Genomic DNA, 22,046 nt, shown 5'->3' with positions numbered 1-22,046 from the left:
GAGAGGCTCAGCCAGAGCATGACAAATACAGAGGTGGATGCTCGCAGCCAACCATTGAACTGAGAACCTGATCCCCATTGGAGTTAGAGAAAGGATTGAAGGAGCTGAAGGGGTTTGCAACCCCATAAGAACAACAATGCCAACCAACCAGAGCTCCCAGGGACTAAACCACCATCCAAGGAGTACACATGGACAGACCCATGGCTCCAACTGCATATGTAGCAGAGAATGGCCTTGTTGGGCACCAATGGGTGGAGAAACCCTTGGTCCTGCCAAGACTCGAACCTCCAGTGTAGGTGAATGTCAGAGTGTGGAGAGGGGGAGGGAGGGGTGGATGGGCAGGGGAATACCCTCATAGAAGAAGGGGAAGGGTAGATGGGATAGGGGGTTTATGGATGGAAAACCAGGAAAGGAGATAACATTTGAAATGTAAATAAATTTTAAAAATCCAATAAAAAACAAAACAAAGAAAAAAGAAAGAAAGAAAAACTGGTCTGTGGTTAAGAGTGCTTGTTCTTGCTTTCCAACACCAACTATCTGGGCGCCAGGCACCACAGGGCACATGCATGCATGCAGACAAAACACACTTTAATATACACCAAGTAAAGGCAAATAGATATTTTTAAAGGGTAGTGTGATTACAGCACCGGCTATGTGATTATTTAGTGTTATTGAGACCTAATCGATTCATCATTAGACCTTGTTTTAGAAAGGGTCTCACTGTGTAGACTTGGCTGGTCTGGAACGCACTATGAAAAGCATACTGTTAACTAATTCACAGAGATCCCCCTGCCTCTGTTGGGATTGAAGGCCTGTACTATGGCCACGCGCCTACACACCATGTCTGACTCTGCCCTTCCCTGGACTGACGCTCTTACTACTTGAGTTCCGAGTTGGAAATGCATAATGGTGACTGGTTAGGATGGATGCTCAAATTCGTTTCTTATTTTGTGTATTTTAAACCTTTGGCCAATCCCCCCCCCCCCCCGCTCACGTCCACCACCCCCAACCCCTCAACCCCCACCTATCCGCTTGCCTCAGCCCACATAGCAGCAGCCTCTCTAAGGGAAGTTCTTGATGATCCAGATGTCCCGGGTGGAACTTAAGTTATAAGCATTACTATAAATGAAAATAAGTTAGACATTTCATTAGTATGAAAAATGGCACGTTCCTTTAATCCAAAGAGTTAGGAGACAGAATCAGGCAGATCTCTGTGAGTTCAAGGCCAGTCTGGACTATGAAGTTCATTCCTGGCCAGCCAGGGCTACATAGTAAGATCCTGAATTAAAAGAAAAAAATTAATTTGAAAAAAAAATATTTAAGTCAAATGTAGAGAACGAGAGTTGTCTGAGTTTGCCTGGGGTAACTAGCAGCAGGAAGAGGGCTAACTGGTCATTCAACTGGAATTCCTGACCATAGACAGTGAGAAACTCTTGTGATAGCCCAAGGCTGCCCATTCCCACCCTGTAATGAGTGGCCCCCAGAAGCTCCCACCCCAAAGTATTTCTTTGACCACTAGATATGCAAACCCAGAAATTGTGAGCTTTAATAGGCCCTGTATCCTAACAGAGACAGATACAACAGAGCCCTAAGAAAGCAGACCACGCCCTGGAGAGTAGACAGAGTCACCAGGGAGGCTGAGCTCTGAGAAGAGTGAGCTCAAAACAGAGGAGTTCCCTTGGGAGGGTGGGGGTGGGAGGTCCTAGGAGTTTTATACACCTGGGACCTTTCTGAAAAGCAGTTTGGCCATATGTAACAAGACAGCTAAAAATGTCCCTGCTCTTTGACCCAGGATTTCTAGTCTTAGGATTCTATCCAAATAAACAGAAGTAGAAAGATGAAAACTGCATTCAAACTTGTAACAAAATAGTTGAAAATCACCCAAACAGCTCAATGACCAAGTAGTAAATAATTCAATTCACAGACACTTGAGTATATTAAAGATATTGAACAACTGTTTTTAACACTGCCTTCAAGTAATTTTTTCTGGGGTGGTGTGCATGTATGCGTGCGTGCGTGCGTGCGTGCGTGTATATGTGTGTGTGTTGTGTGTGTCTATATGAGTGTGTCTATATGTGTGTATGTATGTATATGCATGTGTATATGTGTATAAGTGTGTGTGTACACACACATGTGCATGTATATGTGTGCGTGTCTATGTGTGTGTGTGCGTGTGAGCATGTATCTGTATGTGTGTGTGCGTGCACGTGTGTATACAGTCTTGTATACAGTTGTCTACATGTTCTATAATAAATGTGTGCTAATTTATTTAGAGGAGAAGGCTGAGTGATTCCATAAACACTCCCCGCAGCAGAGTTGAGCTTCTCCATCCTCCGTAATTCTGAAACACAATCTCAGCTAAAATGCAGCTTTTTGGTGTTTCATGGACTCCCGTCTAATAAATCAGGATCCTAATCACCCAAAGCCAGATCCCTGCAGGAAGGGTAGGCTCCCTCTACCCTTTAAGTTGGGTTTCTTGTTTCCTTCTCCCAAGGACTCTAGAGGCTCATTCTTCCCCAGCTGGTTTGTTCTGAAGTCATCTTAAGAGGGTCCACGCGCTCAGGTCTAACCAAGCACTAAGGCCTTGGCTACAATATCTGACCACTGTTCTGAAGAAAGGAACTGGGAAGCCTCGTAAGAGCCCCTAGGGAAGTCAGGTGTGGTGACTCATGACTAGGCAGCTGAGATAGGAGGATTGCTATGAGGTCCAGGCCAAACCGGGCTTGACTCAAAACAGCAAAAACATCGAAAAGTCACCATAAGCACAATGGCTTTTCCTTGTTAAAACTTGGGAGTGGGCTGGGGAAGTGGCTCAGACAGTACAGTCCTTATGTCACAAACACCTATTTCAATCTCCTAACCCTAAAATCCCCAAAATGTAGGGGTGTAAGCCTCTAGTCCCAGCAATGGTGAAGAGGTGCAGGCATGTCCTGAGCTCCCTGCCCAGCCAACCAGCCTAGTTAGTGAGCTCCAGGTCCCTGTAAGACCCCAGTCTCAAAACCGAAGGTGGAGCTGGGGAGACAGCTCAGTGGGTAGGGCTGGAAAGACTGCTCAGTGGGTAGAGCTGGGGAGATGGTTCAGTGGGTAAAGCACTTGCTAAGCAAGTATGAGGACTAGATTTGGACCCCAGCACTGAGGTACAACTTGTTCTCATCTGCAACCCAAGTCCCCGGGTTGAGGACAGACAAGCATATATTGGGGACTTGCTGGCCAACCAGCTTAACTGAAACATCAAAAAACTTGGTTACCAACACTGACATGGTTTGGTCGTTTGAATAGGAATGGCCCCATGGACTCATGTGTTTGAGTGCTTGGCCCATAGGAAGTGGCACTATTAGGAGGTGTGGCCTTGTTGACAAAGTGTGTCATTGTCAGGGCAGGTTTTGAGGTCTCATATGCGCAAGCTATAGCCAGTGTGGCTCACAGTCTCCTGCCTCCTGTAGATCTTCTCCGGCACCATGTCTGCCTGCACACCACCATGTCCCACCATGTTCAATCCTGAACTGAACCTCTGACACTGTAAGCCAGCCTCAATTAAATGGTTTCCCATATAGGAAGCGCCATGGGCATGATGTCTCTTCACAAACCCTAACTAAAACACATAGCCATTCATACTCATGCAAAACCCTAGTTCAGGCAGTAGAAGCAAAACAGTCATGCACATAAGTAAATAAACCTAAAAATCTTTAATTAAATATTCAGCTGAACAAGTAAAAGGTGACTAGACAATCCCGCATTCGAAATAAAACTTTATAGAGAGCTAGGGGTGTCGCTCGGATGGTTGAGTGCTTGCCTACCATGGCAACCCTTCCACCACAGGAACTGGGCATGAAGGAGCACACTTGTAATCCCAGCACTCAGGAGGTAGACACAGGAAGATCAGAAATTCAAAGTCATCCTCTACTCTATATTGAGTTTGAGGTCAGCCTGGGCTCCGTGAGACATTGTCTCAAAAGAGATAAAACTCTAGCGTCATTAGATGATGCAAGCTGCAGTTGGCCAGGACTAAATAAGTTTCCTAAAATGCACATGTATGCAACACACACACACACACACACACACACACAGAGAGAGAGAGAGAGAGAGAGAGAGAGAGAGAGAGAGAGAGAGAGAGAGAGAGAGCTCTAACAGAGAGATAATGCCTCTCTCAGACACCACAGAGTAGCAGAAAGAAAATCAGGTGTAGGTTACCACTTTTTGAGTTGTTGGTCACTGAGGTCCCTAGAGGCCTCTAAATATTACAAGCCATTGGGTGCTCTTTATTGTACCCCAGAACTTGATGGTTCAACCCTATTGCTAAAAAGACCATGGACCTGAGTCATAGAATGTGGAGAAGTCAAGCTGGTACTGACCTGGAAGCTTCGTTCCTACTGGCTAACCCTTCATAGTGCCCAGAGGTTCTATTTATGCCGGAAGAGAAAAGTATTTGACAATCTTACTTGGTGTGAACCCTACCGGCTACAGCAATGGCTGACCTGGTAAGACCTGTCCACTAGCATAACAGTGGCATGAATCCTATGAGAGTAGCCATGACTGCAAGGCTAGCCCATGCTCCGGTGGAGGCTTCTACATTCATGGACACACAGGCAGCAAGAAGTGAATTCAGTGTGGGGGTGGGGTGGGGGTAAGGATATGATGAGGTTAGGGGATGTGGGGGGGGGGATTAAAGGGAAGGGAACAGGGAATGGATTTGATCAAAACAAAACACATATGCGTGAAAAAAGTTGTGGTTTGGGCCAGAGTGTGGCTCAGCTTTAGAATACTTGCCTAGCATGGACATAGCTCCCCCTACACACACACACACACACTCACACACATACTCACACACACACATGCACACACACTCTCATACACACACTCACACACATACACATTCACACACACTCACATTCACACACACTCACACACATACATGCACACACACTCTCATACACACACAATCACACACATACACATTCACACACAGTCTCATACACACACACTCACACACACACTCACACACATACACATTCACACACACTCACATTCACACACACTCACACACACACATGCACACACACACTCTCATACACACACACTCACACACACACATGCACACACACAGTCTCATACACACACACTCACACACACACATGCACACACAGTCTCATACACACACACTCACACACATACACATTCACACACACTCACATTCACATACACACACTCACACACACATGCACACACACACTCTCATACACACACACTCACACACACATTCACATACACACTCTCATACACACATACACTCTCATACACACACACACTCTCATACACACTCTCATACACACATACACACTCTCATACACACACACTCACACTCACACACATACACACACATGCGCACGCGCACACACACCCACACACACACACACACACACACACGGAGGAAATGTTGGTGCCTGTATCATCTCCTCGATTCCTGGTGTAGTTAACGTGGTTTGCAATAAGAGAGATTCACTTGCTGGACTATTCTGATGTGTGTTGGGTCAACAGGGCCGAGAGACAGTAGTAATAGAAACCTTGCCTCACATGGTGTCGTCCATCTTAGAAAAGAAATCTACAAAAGAATATTCTGTAATCCCAGCTCAAAAATGATCTGTTTGGGGTTGGCAAGATGGCTCAGCAGTTAAAGCTCTACCACTCTTTCAAGAGACCAGAGTTTGATTCTTAGCACCCACATAGGGTAGCTCACAACCATTTGTAACTCCAGACACAGGGGATCAACAGCCTCTCCTGCCCTGGGCATGTACACACAAGGGTACACACACACACACACACACACACACACACACACACTTAAAATGTTTTAGTAAGAAAATGCATTTTGTTAAAGATTCCTTTTTGTTCATATTTAGAGATTTCTTTTCACATTGGTCCGTGTTAACAAGACAGAAACTTTCTAGAATTATGACCTAGTAAGAGCTTAGATGGTGGCTCTGGATGTGTCTTCCCTCGTTCCCCTCCAAGAGCATAAGATCTGGAGAGACAGCCCCAGCCACAGGAGGGAAGACTCTGACCTGGATCTGCTAAACTCACAAGAGAAGAAAGTATATAGGAAATGACATCAGAGGTCTCAGACAGGACCTGGGCGTGGAGGTAAGAGCAGCAGCAGCCGAGTACACACCTACTTCATAAGCGCGCAGTGTGCCCACAGATCTGCAAAGCCTTAGCAAGGCTAACGGCCCTGGGGGGAAAAAAGAGCACACAGCACAGCTGCTCCCCAGATCATCCCTTGGCCTGGCCACAGAGCAGAACCTGGGAATGAGTTTCCAGAATCCGGCTACAGGATCCTCCAATTTTGCAGGAGGCACAAGAGCAAATTCCAAACCGAGAGTGGAGGAGTAACACTGAAGGGAAGGGAATGTACCGGCCGACCGGGTCCTGTGTCCCCAGCGGAAGCATGGGTGAGGAATGCAAACATCTTCTGGAATGGGGAGGTTCAGAAAGAGTGCCGCCACTTTGACCCTCAGACAGCCTGACCTCCTCTGGATCCCAGGATTTGGGGGAGGAGGAAGATACTTAGTCGGAAGAAAATTTTAAAAGAAAAGAATATTGGAAGGAAGACAAACAAAGACAAGGCCAATGAGCTATTTTAAACCTTCTGGACCTCTTCTCTCATGTACATAGGGAGAGAAGGCAGTCAGAATAAAGGCTCATCAGGTCACCTTCTCAGAAAGGTCCCTGAGCAGGGGGCAGCCACATCTGGGATATGAACAGCATGGAGAGGCTGAGCTTCACCGTGCTCAGAACCTGAAAGCCCCAACTCAGGAGAGTGAGCAATAGGCTCACCGTGGGGGCTTCCTCCTGGCAGCTGCTGGGGACTGCAAAAGAGAAGGAAGTGCCATTACGTTTCCTCTCAGCTGCCCTTCTGCAAAGTGTACACTATGACCTACGAGTGTCTGTTTAAATCCTGTCTCTAGATTTAGGGAAGGAAGAAGGGTTGGGTGTGGCAAGGCTTAGATAAGCAGGTGACAAGAATCAATATGTGCATTTTCAAAGGAGAGAGAGAAAGAGAGAGAGAGAGAGAGAGAGAGAGAGAGAGAGAGAGAGAGAGAGATCACCATAAAGAATAGGCTGATTTCTGTCAGCCTCAGATCACAGGAAGCTCTAGAGGGTTTAGAGTGAAGAGAACCTGGGTCCGAACATGGACAAGCCGATGAACTCCTGAACCTGTTTCCTCATTTGCAATAGAGACTATCGCTCTGAGGATTAAATAAATAATGTGTTGAGAATTCTTTTTCTTTTTTTTTCTTTTTTTCAGAGCTGGGGACCGAACCCAGGGCCTTGCGCTACCACTGAGCTAAATCCCCAACCCGTGTTGAGAATTCTTAACTGCTTACCAGTGAATACCAGGCAAAAGCTGTTGTTTAAACCTGCATGTTCGGTGGGAATGCATGTGTTTTGAGAGATTCTGGGAGTCAAGATTTGCATCAAAGTTCTCACAAATACAATCCCCCAAGTGTTGGTGTCCCTGTATTCCCATTCTAGCTGATCCTTTCCCTTGGTAATGGGCTTTGGCAGGGCATGGCAGTGGCTTTTCTCTCCCCACAGCCTGTCACACTGTAATAATGTTTGTTCTGCTTCCTTCCTTTCCAAAGCCTAGCAGATTAGATTGCTAAGTCCTATCCCGGCGGAACCAAGACAGACAAGAAAGTGAAAGTAAGATTGCCCTAACTGTTCATGGGGGAAGAGACCTCACTCACAGGAGCAGCGCTGTACCCAGCCCAAAGTCCTAGCAACCAAGCCCCTGAAGGGGACAGAATAAAAAAGCCCCCTTGCTTTCTGAGACCCCAAAAAGCAATAGCGGTCTACATCCAGTTCAGTCTGAGCCATCCAGCCTGTGACGGGGACATCGCCCAGCTGTGTACCTGTATCACGACAGGAAATCCAAGAAGTATCAGTGAGATGCACGCATGGTCACACTTCTGCTACTTGGTCTGTCCAGTGTTCTAGCACGTGCAGCAAACACCTGGGAGGAAGGCAGCGCCGCTCTCCTGGGGTTTGACCTAACACTGGTCTCCATCCCTCACCGCCTCTGGGGCTGGAGGGCAAGGGGGTGGGGTACGGGGACTTGCAAAGCAGGCTCTCTATCCCTGAGATACACTCTGCTGCCCTTTTCTCACATTTGCAGATCCGCTTCAGCAGCAACCAACAACCAAAGCCTGCCTGTGTTCAGGATTGATTGTGTCCCACCCCCCCCACCCCCCAGTAAAATCCCAATCTGAAGCGATCTGAGTTCAGCTCACTGTGATGACATGAGGGAGGTTGCAGGCCCTACTTCCTTTCACACAAGAGAGAAGCAGCTAATAGAAGGGAAGAGAGAGAGAAGGGTGTGCCGTCGCTCTCCGCCAACAGCAGGCAGTTCCCAAATCGATGTCTAGAAATTTGCCAGCTATGAGGTGGGCAAGACTCCCATGTAAGCCAGCTAAAACTCCACTAAGGTACGGGTAATCTGTAGAAAGATGTCTGCAGATACAGCCCAAAGGGTTCATCCGTCTAAAGACAACAGCTACAGAAAAGTCCTGTGACCCAACCTGAGGCCCCATGTTTGCTCTTAGTGATGGCTTTCATTCATTTGTTCAACAAACTTTATACTCTTGCTAGAACCCTGGCCCGAGCAGCACCCAAGGGGAGCTAAACTCTGCTGTGCCAGGGATTAACTGTGCTTTGAAAATCCTCCTCTGTCTTCTCCAAACATCAGGGGCTCCAGTTTGATGTTCTAGGCACCCTGCATAGCCAGGGTCCTTCGCCAGTCTGACAGCTCCCTAAAGACCGGGTTGAGCTGCTCGCCAACTGCTAACTCAATACTTTCTTATTACCAAGTTATTATTATTAGCAAGTCACTGGATGCAACCAAGTTAGAGATCAAACTTCTCCCCTTCCCATGTCCTTTGCTTAGCTGTTGTTGAGAGCTTTGTACTCCTCCTGGGGTGGGGGTGGGGGAGGGCACAAAGAAAGGGGGGGGGAGAGCTAATCAAAGATATTAAGAACACTAGTACTATTTTGGAACTTCAACCCCTACGGCAAAGTAAAGCGCTCCCAGGAGCCACAATGGTTCGGTCTCCCTCCCTGCTCCTCCTCTAGTGTTATGCTCCTCGGAAAAACTCTTGAGTCCAATCGGGGACAGAAGGAGTTACAAACGGAAGATGCTCATGAAGGAAGGAAGCCTTAAAGGTGAAAGATTCGGGGCAGAGCTGCCCACGGCAGAAGGTGAATAAGGGTGCCCTGGTCATGCCCGGATACTTTTTTTTTCCCCACACAATCTGGCCCCATCTCTCGTTCTTTTCTTTTCTTTTCCTTTTAAATTTTAAACGGCATAGTCTCTGTGGCTGAGCAGAACAGGGAAGCGCGGACGTTAAAGGAGACGCAAGGCAAGCTTCCCCTCGAAAGGGTTACCTAACCTGGCACCGACCTACGTTTTCCACCAAGTCACCTCCATTGCCAGAAATCCCAGAAGCCCATGGCGGGACTAGACGAAAGGAGGAGTCTCCCCGGGGTAGCATTCTAGGCCCGCCAAGTTAAAAGAAATGAGAAGGAGAAGGAAGAGGCTCCAGCACCCAGCTCGTGCCCGAGGGACTTGCCTGGGACGTTCTCTGCGCTCCTCCCCTACCCGCTTCCCGGGCAGTCCTTGAGGGGCTACTACCCCTGTGCTTGAACCGCCGAGAAGTTTCGCTGCTGCAAACGTGAGAATATGCAGCTCCGCAGGACGCCGCCCCCACACGCCCCACCCCACAGCCCGACCCCTGGCGGTGGCGACCTTGGTCACCCTGGAGGCGCCAGTGCACTGGAGGAGGGGCTGCATTTGGGGCTTTCCTGGGAGCTAGGGAGGTGGCCCACGGGCCACCTCCGGTCGCCGTCCACCACCCGGACTGGCGCCACCAAGCCCAGGAGCCCTGCTCCCCTCTGCCCGCTGCGCCCGGCCCTTGCGCCGCGCGCCTCTCTGCCCGACTCACCGCGCTCTGCACAGCAAGGGTCGCCTCGGGTCCCAGGGCTCTACGCCTCCGAGCTGTGTCTCCCGCCTGTCCTGCTGCACACTTCTCCCCTACCCTCAGATGTCCTCCAAGGCAGTCTCTCGACTCTTTTTTCCGGGTTAATTACGTTTCGCATTAAAGCAAAACCCAGCCCCGGATGTGAGTACAATGCTCCTCGGGCCTCCGGGGGGGAGGAGAGGGGTGCGGAGACCTCAAGGGGACAGCAGCGGGGGGTGGCGGGGGAGAAGGGGTTGGTGGGATGTAACCCGGCTGCAGCAGGTGTCCGCGCTGGGGTGTGCGACCGTCACGTCCCGAACCTACTTCTCTGCACCCTACAGCCAGCCCAAGCTGCGGCTGCCCGGAGGGCGAGGGGGCGTTGAGTTTAGGGGTGGAGAGAGGAGCGCATCGCCCCCAGCGGTCTGCAGTGCACCCCCGGAGCGCAGAGGGTCGCCAACGCCCTGGCCCAGCTTGCCTGGCCCTTGGAGCACAGAGAGCAGTGGGAAACAGAAGCTGGATTCAATAGGTTCAGTCTAGGGTGACCAGACAGAACTCCTGCGCCCTGCCCTACAGCCACGCAGCAACCCATAGGTATTAACCCGGTGCTGGTGCCGATGAGGAAACCGAGACTCCAAGTCATTAGGTAACTTCTCTAGGTCCCCAGTCAGTAGAGGGCAGGTCTGTCCGGTCTAACGCAGGCCTCCCTCGTAGAGACATTGACATTTAAATATAAGTAAAGCCAGGCGGACAACATCCGAGACCTAAATGTGCTGGACTCAATTGTACGTATCGTCAGCCCATGGACCGAGCACTGGGAGATGCGGCATTGGGGCGGGGGGTGGGGGTGGGGGATGGTGATGTCAGCCGCGTGGGTCCAAGGAGTCCTCGAGGGAGTAGTGAGAAACTCGCCCCAGGAGGCTCTGCAGGACCAGGCCTGGATTCCGCGGGTGGGAAGTCCGGTGCAAGGCAAAGGCAGCCTGGTAGCATAACCTGGGGGGCTGAGGGCCGCAGCCAGGTGAGCGGGCAGGAAGGCGGGACGGCCTGCAGCACACGCCCTGAAAGCTCTCCCGCTGAAACCGCAGGCGCTTCCTCTTCTATTTTGATAGCCAAAGCGAAAATGAGCCGCCCAGTTCGCTCAGGTGTGAAAAAAGACGTTTGCTTTAGAACATTTTGCTCTGAATGAGGAAGGAAAAGACTCGAGGTGGGGGGCGGGAGGGGGCGCGGCCGTTTCCCTTGAAATAAACATGAACGTCAATTTTGCACGTTCATGGAGGTCTCTTGCCCTGCGTTAGGCTTCAAGCAGCGTTACTCCAAGGGGGCTCCCATTCCTTAGGCAGCTGGTGACCCGGAACCCCGCTCAGTGCCTCAGTTTCTATATGTGGGTCAAGTGAGTCAATTCTTTCCTACACAAAGGTGCTATGTAATTTTTTTTAACGAGATGGTCATTTTTACCGTAAAATGGAAGCTGCTATAAACCATCAGCTCCGGTCGAACTTGCTGAATGAGTGCTGCCGAAAAATCCCGCTGGGATGATAGTTTAGCACCAGCGCGGTGGAGCATCAGATTTCATGGTATGGTTCTTATTAAAACCCATAAAACTGCTCCTGTGGGGCCTGCCTGACTCACGCCCAGTCACAGACCCACAAGTATTTTCTGAGCACTACTGTATTGGCTGCCTGGGAGGCAGAGAAAGAGGTGGGATGGCAGGGGAATCCGCCTTCAATATTCCAGGGAGCCAGAAGAGCCTCTGTGACTGGTAGTGGTTTTCACAGACTGTAGATCTGTGAGCTTCGAATGAGCTTAAGTACAGCTGAGGTCAGCTTTACTCCCTGAGGGAGAGCGAGACCGGGAGCTGAGGAAGGGTCATAGTTCACTGGGAGCCTCATTACTGCTGCTTCCGTCCAGGTAGGGACTAGATGATAATTTCTGCACGGAAACTCCTTCTAGCATCCTGATTTCCCATGCTTCTCAGATAACCTCTCCATGTCCTCTAACAAGCACCTTGGAGCAGGGCTTCAACTCAACTTGCTCTAGTCTGTCTGTCTCTAAAAATACATATAGCAGACATGGCGCCATTTTAAACATTTTAATGAGCGCGTGGTGACATCTGGCATTACTGCTCACCTGTGGCCACTGTACAGTTCCTGACAATATCCATCCTCTCCTCTCTTCTTCCAGCCTTGAGTAAACACTAATTTGCTCTCTGCCAAGTCTACATATTTGGGACATTTCGCATGACGGAAATGTCAGCGGCTTTTGTATGTAGCTTCCTCGTGCATTTCGCATCTCTTGATAAACTCATTTTGAAATATTTTCCACGTCTTGACTTTAGGCATTTTCCCTTTTCCTCACTGTACTAAACCAACGATGCGAGTCTCACCTGTAGGGAGAGGGACATCAAAGACCATTTCGGTCACCTCCCTGGATCAGAGTAACATAAAGTTCGGAAATCTGATGAAGATTTTGTGGCTACTCTCAGTTGGCTCCAGAATGCAGGGCTTAACTACTCTTAGAATCTTCCAATAGAGAAATGTACCCTGAAAACCTTAGTCAGAACCTAAGCACCGGAGGGGCCCCGTGTCTAAGGCAGCTGTTCCAGTGTGTACTTTCTATTTTAAAGCTAATGGCTGGTGACCTAGACAGGCTGATGATATGCAGTGGCAGCCGTGTTCCCTCCAGGGAGCTCTGCCCTCGGAGGTCCCTGTTAGCAAGGTTCTGAGCTGCAGCTGGGGCTATTCACTTGACGAGGCCAAAGTCAATTCGCTTGGTCCTCCTTCAACACAGCGAGTATTGCCCAGAGATGAACTGCTTTGGGGACGCGTAGTACTCCTCCAAGATTCGGTGGCCATTTTTCTAGACAGTCATTATTTGTTTTAATAGCAGTTAAGCACTGCACCATCCAACTCTAGGATTGCTCAAACTACTATCATTCTGCTCAGATTTTGAACCAATTATCATCATTTTCCTTTCCAAATCCATTCTCTTTTCTAGGCACTTACTGATAATTGACATGCATATGTATCGATACATATATATATACATATATACACATATATATCAATATGTATGTATATATTGTTGGCATTCTGTCTAAGCTCCACCCCCACAGCTACCTGGGAATAGCCAGGTACGCTCTGCCCCACAGTTGCCAGGCAACAGCCAGCTGTGCCTGACTATAAAAGGGGCTGCTTGCCCCCCTTCTCTTCCTTGTACCCTCTCTTACCCCCTCTTGTTCTTTCTTCTTCACTGCTCTTGCCCCCTTCCCCATCCCCCCACTTCCACATGCCCATGGCTGGCTGCCTTTCCTCTCTTCTTCTACTCTTCTCCCATTAAACCTCTCCACGTGGAACCATGATGTCTGGGTATGTTCTATCCAGGCACGGGGCAAGGTTTAAAACCTAACATATACACATACCCCAAGTCTTACAATGACACTGAGTTCCAGAAACAATTATTGCCCCATATCTCATTGAGATGACTATTAACAGCACAAAGATGAAGCCCGGGGAACAGAGCTTAGCACTGAAGCCAGTGTCTGACCTCCTTCCCCTAAGCTACACTGACATGTAACAGGCCTTACAAAGAGCTCAGGACAGAATGCAAGATCCCTCCCCCTCAGTTCTGGTCATCACAGTTCCACTTCATCTACAAGAAGATGTTGAAGGGGACGTCCTAAAGGAAGTCATGGTGACATAAATGCCAAGATTTTATTTGCATATTCAAATGTGTCTGTGCATATTCATGGAGGCATTGCTCACCAGTAAGAACTGGAATCATTTAAGGGGTTACACAGGTCAACACTGGCACATGCATACGTTCTTATACTATGCCCCGGCCAAAGAAGACTATAGCTGGCTTGGGAGCATTGTTTCAGTGGTCCTAGCACATGCTAAACAAGCATTGGGAAAGCCCACGGTTCAGTTCAGAGAAATAAAGGAAGAGATAAAGAAAGAGAGGGAGGAAGGAACAAAGGAAGGGAGGGAAGGAGGGATGAAAGGAGGAAACCCTATTAAAATAAAAATCATTTCAAAGTCATGTATATATATATAATACGAGAATAGAAATGTGAGTGATTTATTTTGAATTCTTAATCACAGTCCCCCTTTGGGCAAGCAGAGGGTCTTAATGGCAGATTTAGCTTTTAAGATAATGTATTCCACAGTGTTTAGGGTTGTGTGTGTGTTTATCTGTGTATTGGCACGCATGTACGTGAGTGAGTGTGTGTGTGTGTGCATGCCAGTGCACACTCGTGCAGTGCATTTGAGAGTGCTTTCGTGTGGAGACCAGAGGTCGTTAGAATATCTCGCTCATTGAATCCTGAATTTGCTGATTCAGCTAGTCTAAGTAAACAAGCTTTCACTGGGAATCCCCTGTCTGTGCTTCTCAAGTGCTGGGTTCATGGTAGGTCACAGTGCCTACCCAGGTCCTGGGTAAATTTTAGGACTGGAGAGATGGCAGTATTTAAAAGCACTGGCTGCTCTTCCAGAGGACCTGGGTTCAATTCCAAGCCCCTACGGGGCAACTGAGTACTGTCTGTAGCTCCCATCCCAGGGGATCTAAGAGCCTCACACAGGCATGCAGGCAAAACAGTAATGCACATACAATTTTTTAAAATAGCAAATAAGTTTTAGTGCAATTTAAAAGTTCTAGAAGATGGAAAATCACATTGCAGTCCTGGGGTCGGGGGGGCACCCCATTAAGTGGAGTGGAGATATGACAGGTAAGGAAGAGTTAGCATAACAGACAGAGGCACAGAAAGTAGGGGAGAGATTTGAGGGAGACAAGGCAGCTGCAGTTACGGATACTAAGGAGACAGGACTTTGAAGAGACCTTGAAAGATGCAAAGGTGAAAAGAGGATTTGGGACCAAAAAGCCATCAAATGCTGGCTGAAGTCAAGCTGGTAAAGTGCTTGCAAGGCAAGAACCCAAGTTTGTACAACCAGACACAAACAGTTGAGTGCCTATAATTCCATCACTGGGGATTGAGAGACAGGAAGATCCCTAGGGCTTGCTGGCCATACAGTTTAGCCAGATCAGTAAACCACATGTTTAGTAAGAGACCCTTTAAGGGGAAAAAAGTACAAAATCATTGAGGAACATGATTGGCAACAACCTGTGGTTTCCACACACAAGTGCTTATGTGTTCACATGCGCGCACGCGTGCAAACACACACACACACACACACATTAGTGCAATACCCACCCACACATAAAGACTGCTCAGAAACAAAGTTGGTGTACAAGCCCTGATGGGGAACACAGCTGACCAGCTCCAGGGAAGCACAGTTGCTTTTTTGGTGGTTGTGAGGAAAAAGCCAAACAAAAACAGCTGGAGGAAGCAAGGAAGAGGGGTTGGCTTACAAGCAGTAGAGTTGTCCCTGGTGGCAAGATAGTTATAGAAGCAGGAACTTGAGGAGGCCTGGTCACCATGCACCCATTGACACAGCCCAGAGGGGTGAATGCTTATTCTCTGTTCACTTTCTCTTTCCTGTTCAGCCTGGGACCACAGCCCGTGGGATGGTGCTACCCATATTTAGACTTGACCTTTTCACCTCACACCAACCCAGTCTAGAAAGTCCCTCACAGACAGGCCCAGATGTTTGTTTCCATGGGGACCCCAAATCCCATCTTGTTGACCATTTTAAACCATCACACAGGTACAAGGAGACTTTAATGGAAACAGGAGGGAGATGGGGAGCTATGGAGTCCCCCAGTACTGAGCGAAGGCTTCTGCAGTCACTGCTTCAGGCTTCTGAAGCCACTGAGGGTTCCTGAGCCAGGAAGGACACAATGAAACAGAAAAAAATCTCATAGCAGATGACCATTTAGTAATAGGATCCCAGCATCAAGTGACAAGGGTTTGACTCCCTGTCTGTCATTAACTAATGGGACAATCAAGGGACTGATTACTTTCCTTCTGTGTCTCTGCAGAACAGCTGTGTCTTTTTTCTATCATTAATGGGCACCAGTGGGATCGTGCTTTTAGGGTATATGCTAAGTCTCCAGGATGTCAAGGGCTGCACGGGCAGCTCAGAAGCAAAGCACTTACCCAGCATGCCCCAAGACCCTGTGTTCCCTCCTGTAGACTGTACAAAACAAATACAAATCAGTGTTGTGCCTTGTATTAAAAATCTTTGTATTGTGAACTGGGCACGGGGGCACACACCTCTATACCAAATGCCAGCATTTGGGAAGCAGAGGCAGGCAGATCTCAGTTCAGGCCAACCTGGGCTACAGGGTGAGTTCCAGAGCACTCGGGACTACCTACACAGAAAAAGCCTGTCTAGAAAAACCAAACCCAAACCAAACAAAACAAACAAACAAACAAACAAACAAAAACCTTTGCATTTCAACCTGAATTTTTCTACAAAGAGCCAGCTGATTGCAAACACTTGGAGGCTAATGGATTGTTCATCTCATTTGACAAGGTGGAAAAATATAGTTTTTCTTCCCAGTTTTTGAGAGAAATTATATTCTTTGGGGCATATGCTTAGTGTCTTGTTTTACAGTAGTGCACATATTATGTTAACGGTCCTATGCAGGTGAACTTGTAAGCAGGCTCAAATTACTTTTATATATTTGTCTTTTAATTGTTTTCATAGTATCTACTTTGATCATACTCTTCCCCTCCCCCACTCCTCGAAATTCCCACACCCCTACCCAACCAGTGTTATGTTCTTTCTCCTTCTCCCTCCCTCAGATAAAAAAGAAAAACAAGCAAAAAAACATTAACCAAAAAGCACATGCACATAGGCACGTGTGCGCAGGCAGATAGACAGACAGACAGACAGACAGACACACACACACACACACACCATGGAGCCTGTTTTATTTTGCCCAACTTCTCCTACCCTGGAGTGTGGTGGATATACCCAACATTGGAGAGAACTGATTTTCTCCTTCCCAGCAGGGATCAGTTGCAAATGTCTTCTTGGTTAGGGGCAGGGCTGTGCCCACTTCCCCTTCATGCTGGGATCTTGTCTGGTAAGAACGTAGATTTGAATCTCAAACTCACACAACCAGTCATGATCTGAGCTGTCAGCTCTGAATCACAGGTCAGCCATCCCAGCCCAAGTCCAGCACTGTCTCTTAGTTCAAAATCTCAGAGTCTCAAGAGTAGGAAAAAAAAGGGGGGGGGGAAGTGGCAGAAACATCGGAAATTTCTGTTTATAACACAGGGAGACTGGAACAAGGAACAGGAATAAAGTCAGATGGAGGAAGATAAAACTTTTGTGAACTCCTGGAAGTTTATGCACGATATCAAATGTAAAATATAAACAGGATTCATGTACGTATACACACCCGCATGTATGCATAGATACGCACATACATCAAGAGTTGTTCCCTACAAGTGAAGTTTGGAGAACATAGCTATGCGGTTAAATCTGACTCTAACCAAAACTTAAAACTGAGTGAGTGTTCATCCTGTTCCCAGAATGTCAGTCATTACTGGATTCCTGCCTGCAGAGGGCCCTTCAGTCAGCTTGGTGCCTGCAGTCAGCTAAGATCCCAAGTCCTGAGACCCTGACAGAACTTCTGGGTGGAGCCCGCCGGCCCGCCTTCTCCTTCACAGGGAGCATCAAGTAGATTCCTTACCTTCAGCCCCATGATTGTTTTAGCACTGACTTGGCTTCTCAGATTCCATTATGCTTCACATGCTTGGCACTGAGATCACACGGGGCAGGGAGGTTATTAGTAAATCCATTGGGAGGCCACAGTCCCAACCATTGGTGAGAATCAAGTTGGGACCTCTTACTCCAGGAGACGCCTGGCCATCAACAAGGCAAGCGACTGACTGATACCAAGGGTTCTCAGAACAACACAGACAGTAAGAAAATCAAAAGGGGGGGATTTGGATACAGTAATATTTATCCTCATATCATTTTAAGAGGAAACAACTCTTCTAGGCCCTGAAAAACTCATAGAAAATTTAATTCTCATTATGGGAATTATTATTGTTATCATCATTAATTATTAAGAGGTGGGACCAAATGGACTTTTAGGAGTTGACTAGAGGACTTGGGCAGCAAGGTGGCTCAGCTGGTAAAGGCGTTAACCACTGAGCATGACAACCCAGGGGTAAGCTCTAAAACCCACGGTGGAAAGACAGAACCAATTCCCACAAGATGTTCTCAGATTTCCACATATACAGCACGGCACACACTACCCTCCCCGATCAATAAATAACCCAGTCAATAAAAATAATGGACTTTGTAATATTAAAAAGAGAGCTAAGGGATCCATTCTGGACCAGAGGCCAGAGGCCATTTTGTGAGTCTGCATCTTACAGGGAGCCCTCTTGTCCCCAGGTGCCCTGCACTGAGTCATCCTCTACTCACGGATGGCTCAGACTTGCGTATCCATGTATAGCACCGGGAAACAGCCTAAAGCAGCACAAGGTACAAAGGACGCCAGCCACACACCTTCAATGCCACACTCGGGAGGCAGAGGCATGTGGATCTCCGTGAGTTCGAGACCAGCATGGGTCTAGATAACAAGATGTTCAAAACAAAGAAGTAATAAGAACAGACTGCAGAGCACCAGCAGCACAAAGCAGCCACTCTGCCCTCCTGCTCAGCCGTCTGCTTCCCTCTAAGCCTTCGGGTACAAGAAGAAAGAGGCGCTTAATAACATTCATTTCGCAAGAAAGCACCTAAAAATGTTAACATCGATTATCTGGACGATGGATTTAATGACCAGCTTTTTTTTTTAATCTTTATTGGGGGGGTCTAAGTTTTCCTTAATAAGCATAAATTGCTTTCTGTATGATTTTTTTTCTTTTTTTCGGAGCTGGGGACCGAACTCAGGGTCTTGCGCATGCTAGGCAAGCTCTCTACCACTGAGCTAAATCCCCAACCCCGCTTTCTGTATGATTTTTAAATGTTTATGTTTTATGTGCATGAGTGTTTTGTGTACATGCATGTAAATGCACCATGTGCACGGCGTGCCCTAGGAGGCCGGAAGGCGCATGACATCTCCTGGAACTGGAGTTAGAGAGGGTGTGAGCTTTAAGGTGGATGCGGGGAACTGTCCTTGGGCCCCCTGCAGGAGCAGTCAGTGCTCTTTACTGCCGAGCCTTGTCTCCAGCCCCACAGGTATTCTTTTATGGTTAGAGGGGAAATGCAAATTTCTTGCTCTGAAAGTCCATTAAAGGTTTCTTAGTTGCTTTGTGGTCAAGACAAGAATAACATATAAAGAGCTGTGTCCTCCACTCTAAAGTACTTGCCAATATATAAATACCCTCACTCAAGCTTCCCTTCGATTGGACTGGAGATGTAGTTCACTCATAGGGTATTTGCCTAGTACATGAAACACAGAGTTCATTCCCCACTTGAGACATACACATTTGGGTGGGGGGACCTAAATCTCAGGCAAATTCTGATTCTCAAGAGAACTCAGGTGAATTGCTAGGGACTTAGAAGTTTTCTTCGAACTTCATCATAATTGGATGATGGCTCCACATAAAACTGTATTTGAATTAAGTGTGGTATGTGATTGAAGAATCGAGCCCAGTCCAACTGAAGTCTTTCTTTCAGCAAATTTCAGCAGTAGGAGACCAGCTTTATGCTGACGCCTAAGGCTCAACTCTGAGGGCACTGGAAGGTGTATCCTCATCCTATGTCTGTGTCATCTGGGTTTCCAGAGATAACACAGGACTGTTGTCATCTTTTTGACATCAGAGATCCAGGCACAGGTAAGAAAGGGAGGGGCCTCCAAGTAGTCAGACCATACGGTTCCTGATTCTCAGTGAGTCAATAGCAAGAGAGAGAAGAAATCATTGAAGATGGGAAGATGACAAGGTATGGGGGAGGGGAGGGAAGTGATTGACTGTATCTGACTCATCTCCGTGTCCATCATAATGGGATGGCTAACTATGGTGCAGAGCGGAGAGAGGCTACCTTGAGTTCCAAGATTGTATGTGTTCCAGACCGTGGGTCTGCACTCCTAGGAGGAAACTGGCTGGACTGTGTGGACACAGCCTTTATCTTTAGCTGGAAGTTTTAAGTGGTTATCCTGATGGGAGGGGGGCCCTCTGGGGGTGCAGCATCACCCCCAAGGTTATGAAAGCAGACGTCTCTCTTCACTCATGCCACCTACTTTATATTCTTTTATATGTTGTGTGCATTTATGCCCCTCGATTTATTAATATTATTAATTGTTATTATTATGTACCTGCAATTTATGACCTCGGTAAAACATGTTTGTGAATGTTTACAGAGAAGATATAAGCAAAAACAAACCAACAAAACAATACTCTGTGTAAAGGAAAACGATAAAATTAAAAATAATTTTTTTATTGAGATTGCGCATGTATTAGAGTGACTACAGTGAAAATGACAGCCGTGCCACACGCTGGCGAGGGTGCAGAGGGATATAGGGTGTGTGTCTCGTGGAGTTATAAATGTCCCACAGACATCTAGGAAACAGATTGGCCTACACTGAACACAGCAGTAGTTGCCTGTAATTCCAGCATTTGGGAGACTGAAGCAAGAAGATGGCAAGATTGAGGCAGACTCCAGCTTCTCTTCCAGATTGTGGTTGTAACAAACAAGATAGAGTTACTTTGTGCCGGGCCCTTCAAAAAGTAACAAAGAAGCAAGAGGGTGGGGAGAAGGGTTCTCTGTTGCTAGACATCTTCTAAGCTTGGTACACACTTGTGTTCTCTTTATCATGTTTGTTTCAGATGCATACAGACTAATTCCACCTGGAAATTGAGATGTTAATATGGACGGGAGGCAACAGAGGTGGCTCAGTGTAAGCCCACAGACTGGGCGCTGGAGAGATGGCTCGGTGGTTAAGAGCACTGACTGCTCTTCCACAGGTCCTGAGTTCAAATCCCATGGTGGCTCACAGCCATCTGTAATGGGATCCGATGCCCTCTTCTGGTGTGTCTGAAGACAGCTACAGTGTACTCATATACATAAAGTAAATAAATCTTAACACACACACACACACACCAAATAAACCATGGACAGCTCTTGCACAGGACTGGACTTGGTTCCCAGAATCCATGTGAGCCCTGACAGCTGAGGTACAGGGGAGCTGGTACCCTATTCTGGCCTCCTTGAGCCCAGCAAACACGTGATATATACAAGAGTGCATGCAGACAAAACACTCATACACGTAAGGAAGGAGTGAACAAAGAAAGAAAAGAAGGGAATGTCTTTTTTAAAAATTAAAAGAAAGAAAATGGGGAATTGAAAGTGGCCGGGTAGCAATATATATATACTGTAGACATATTCTTCAGCCTCTCAATCAGATTATCAGACTACTGAATCAACAAACCCCAAGGAAATGGGGATTTCTCCAAGAATATCATGCCTCAAGAAGGAAAAAGACTAGCCAGAGGGAGAGCTTGTCTCCCAGAGAGAGATCTAAGAAATTGCAGGGCCACCGTCCAGGATGAGACTGAAACCCAGACCAGGAGATGTCACTGTGGGCAGAACAGCATCTTGACCTTCTATTTAAACTTGAATCTCAACTCAGGAACAGAAGATTGTTAGGGGAGAGGGGCTGCTGGATCTCCTTGGTCCTCTTCCCAATATAGTAATGCTCCCATTGAGTAAATCTCCCTTTTGTATTTTCCAGCACTAATAAATAAACAAACAACATGCAGACCAGAATGACGATACTTCTAGTACTTGGCGGGGTGGAGTTGGAGAGAAATGTGTCTGAAGATGGTCTGAGCTATCTAAAAAAAAATAAAATAAAATTAGACATGTGACTATCATAGGACCCAGCAGTCATACTATGTGTATTAGCTCAGAGAATTTTTTTTTAAAAGATTTATCTTCAGGCACACCAAAGGAGGGCATTGAATCCCATTACAGATGTGGTTGTTGGGATTTGAACTCAGGACCTCTGGAAGAGCAGCCAGTGAGTGCTCTTAACCACTGAACCATCTCTCCAGCCCTCAGAGAATTTTTTTTAAAGATTTATTTATTTATTATATATAAGAACACTGTAGCTGTCTTCAGACACACCAGAAGAGGGCATCAGATCCCATCACAGATGGTTGTTAGCCACCATGTGGTT

At 47.4% G+C, this 22,046-nt stretch overlaps 2 protein-coding genes, 1 long non-coding RNA gene and 1 pseudogene across 6 annotated transcripts in view; 2 read left to right on the top strand and 2 right to left on the bottom strand.

Moving 5' to 3' along the window:
- The window catches only part of Plekha2 (pleckstrin homology domain containing A2), a 62,737-nt gene extending 52,615 nt beyond the window's left edge, over positions 1-10,122 (bottom strand). For 2 of the 4 annotated variants that reach the window (XM_087589116.1, XM_087589119.1), the window contains exon 1: positions 9,996-10,122. The gene's annotated coding sequence lies outside the window, so the exon portion shown is untranslated. Of the gene's footprint in view, positions 1-7,910; positions 8,080-9,623; positions 9,751-9,995 lie in introns of those variants that run through there. The other 2 variants (NM_001427342.2, XM_087589117.1) reach the window with 2 other exon arrangements.
- Positions 1-22,046, bottom strand: part of Erich1 (glutamate-rich 1) — a gene marked incomplete at its 5' end in the record, with an annotated part of 52,793,804 nt that overhangs the window by 8,665,867 nt on the left and 44,105,891 nt on the right.
- Positions 7,956-10,169, top strand: LOC148000611 (uncharacterized; annotated as a pseudogene).
- LOC148000610 (uncharacterized) lies at positions 10,304-20,313 on the top strand. Of its 2 annotated transcripts, none has more exons than XR_015640439.1 (2): positions 10,304-10,653; positions 18,320-20,313. It is a non-coding gene; the product is annotated as an uncharacterized LOC148000610 (long non-coding RNA). The 2 variants fall into 2 exon arrangements; XR_015640438.1 differs by lacking the exon at positions 10,304-10,653 and adding an exon at positions 17,189-17,298.

The sequence above is a fragment of the Rattus norvegicus genome, chromosome 16, assembly GCF_021556685.1.
Source record: "Rattus norvegicus strain SHRSP/BbbUtx chromosome 16, alternate assembly SHRSP_T2T, whole genome shotgun sequence".
Lineage (NCBI taxonomy): Eukaryota > Metazoa > Chordata > Mammalia > Rodentia > Muridae > Rattus > Rattus norvegicus.
This window is presented reverse-complemented; position numbering and strand designations above follow the sequence as displayed.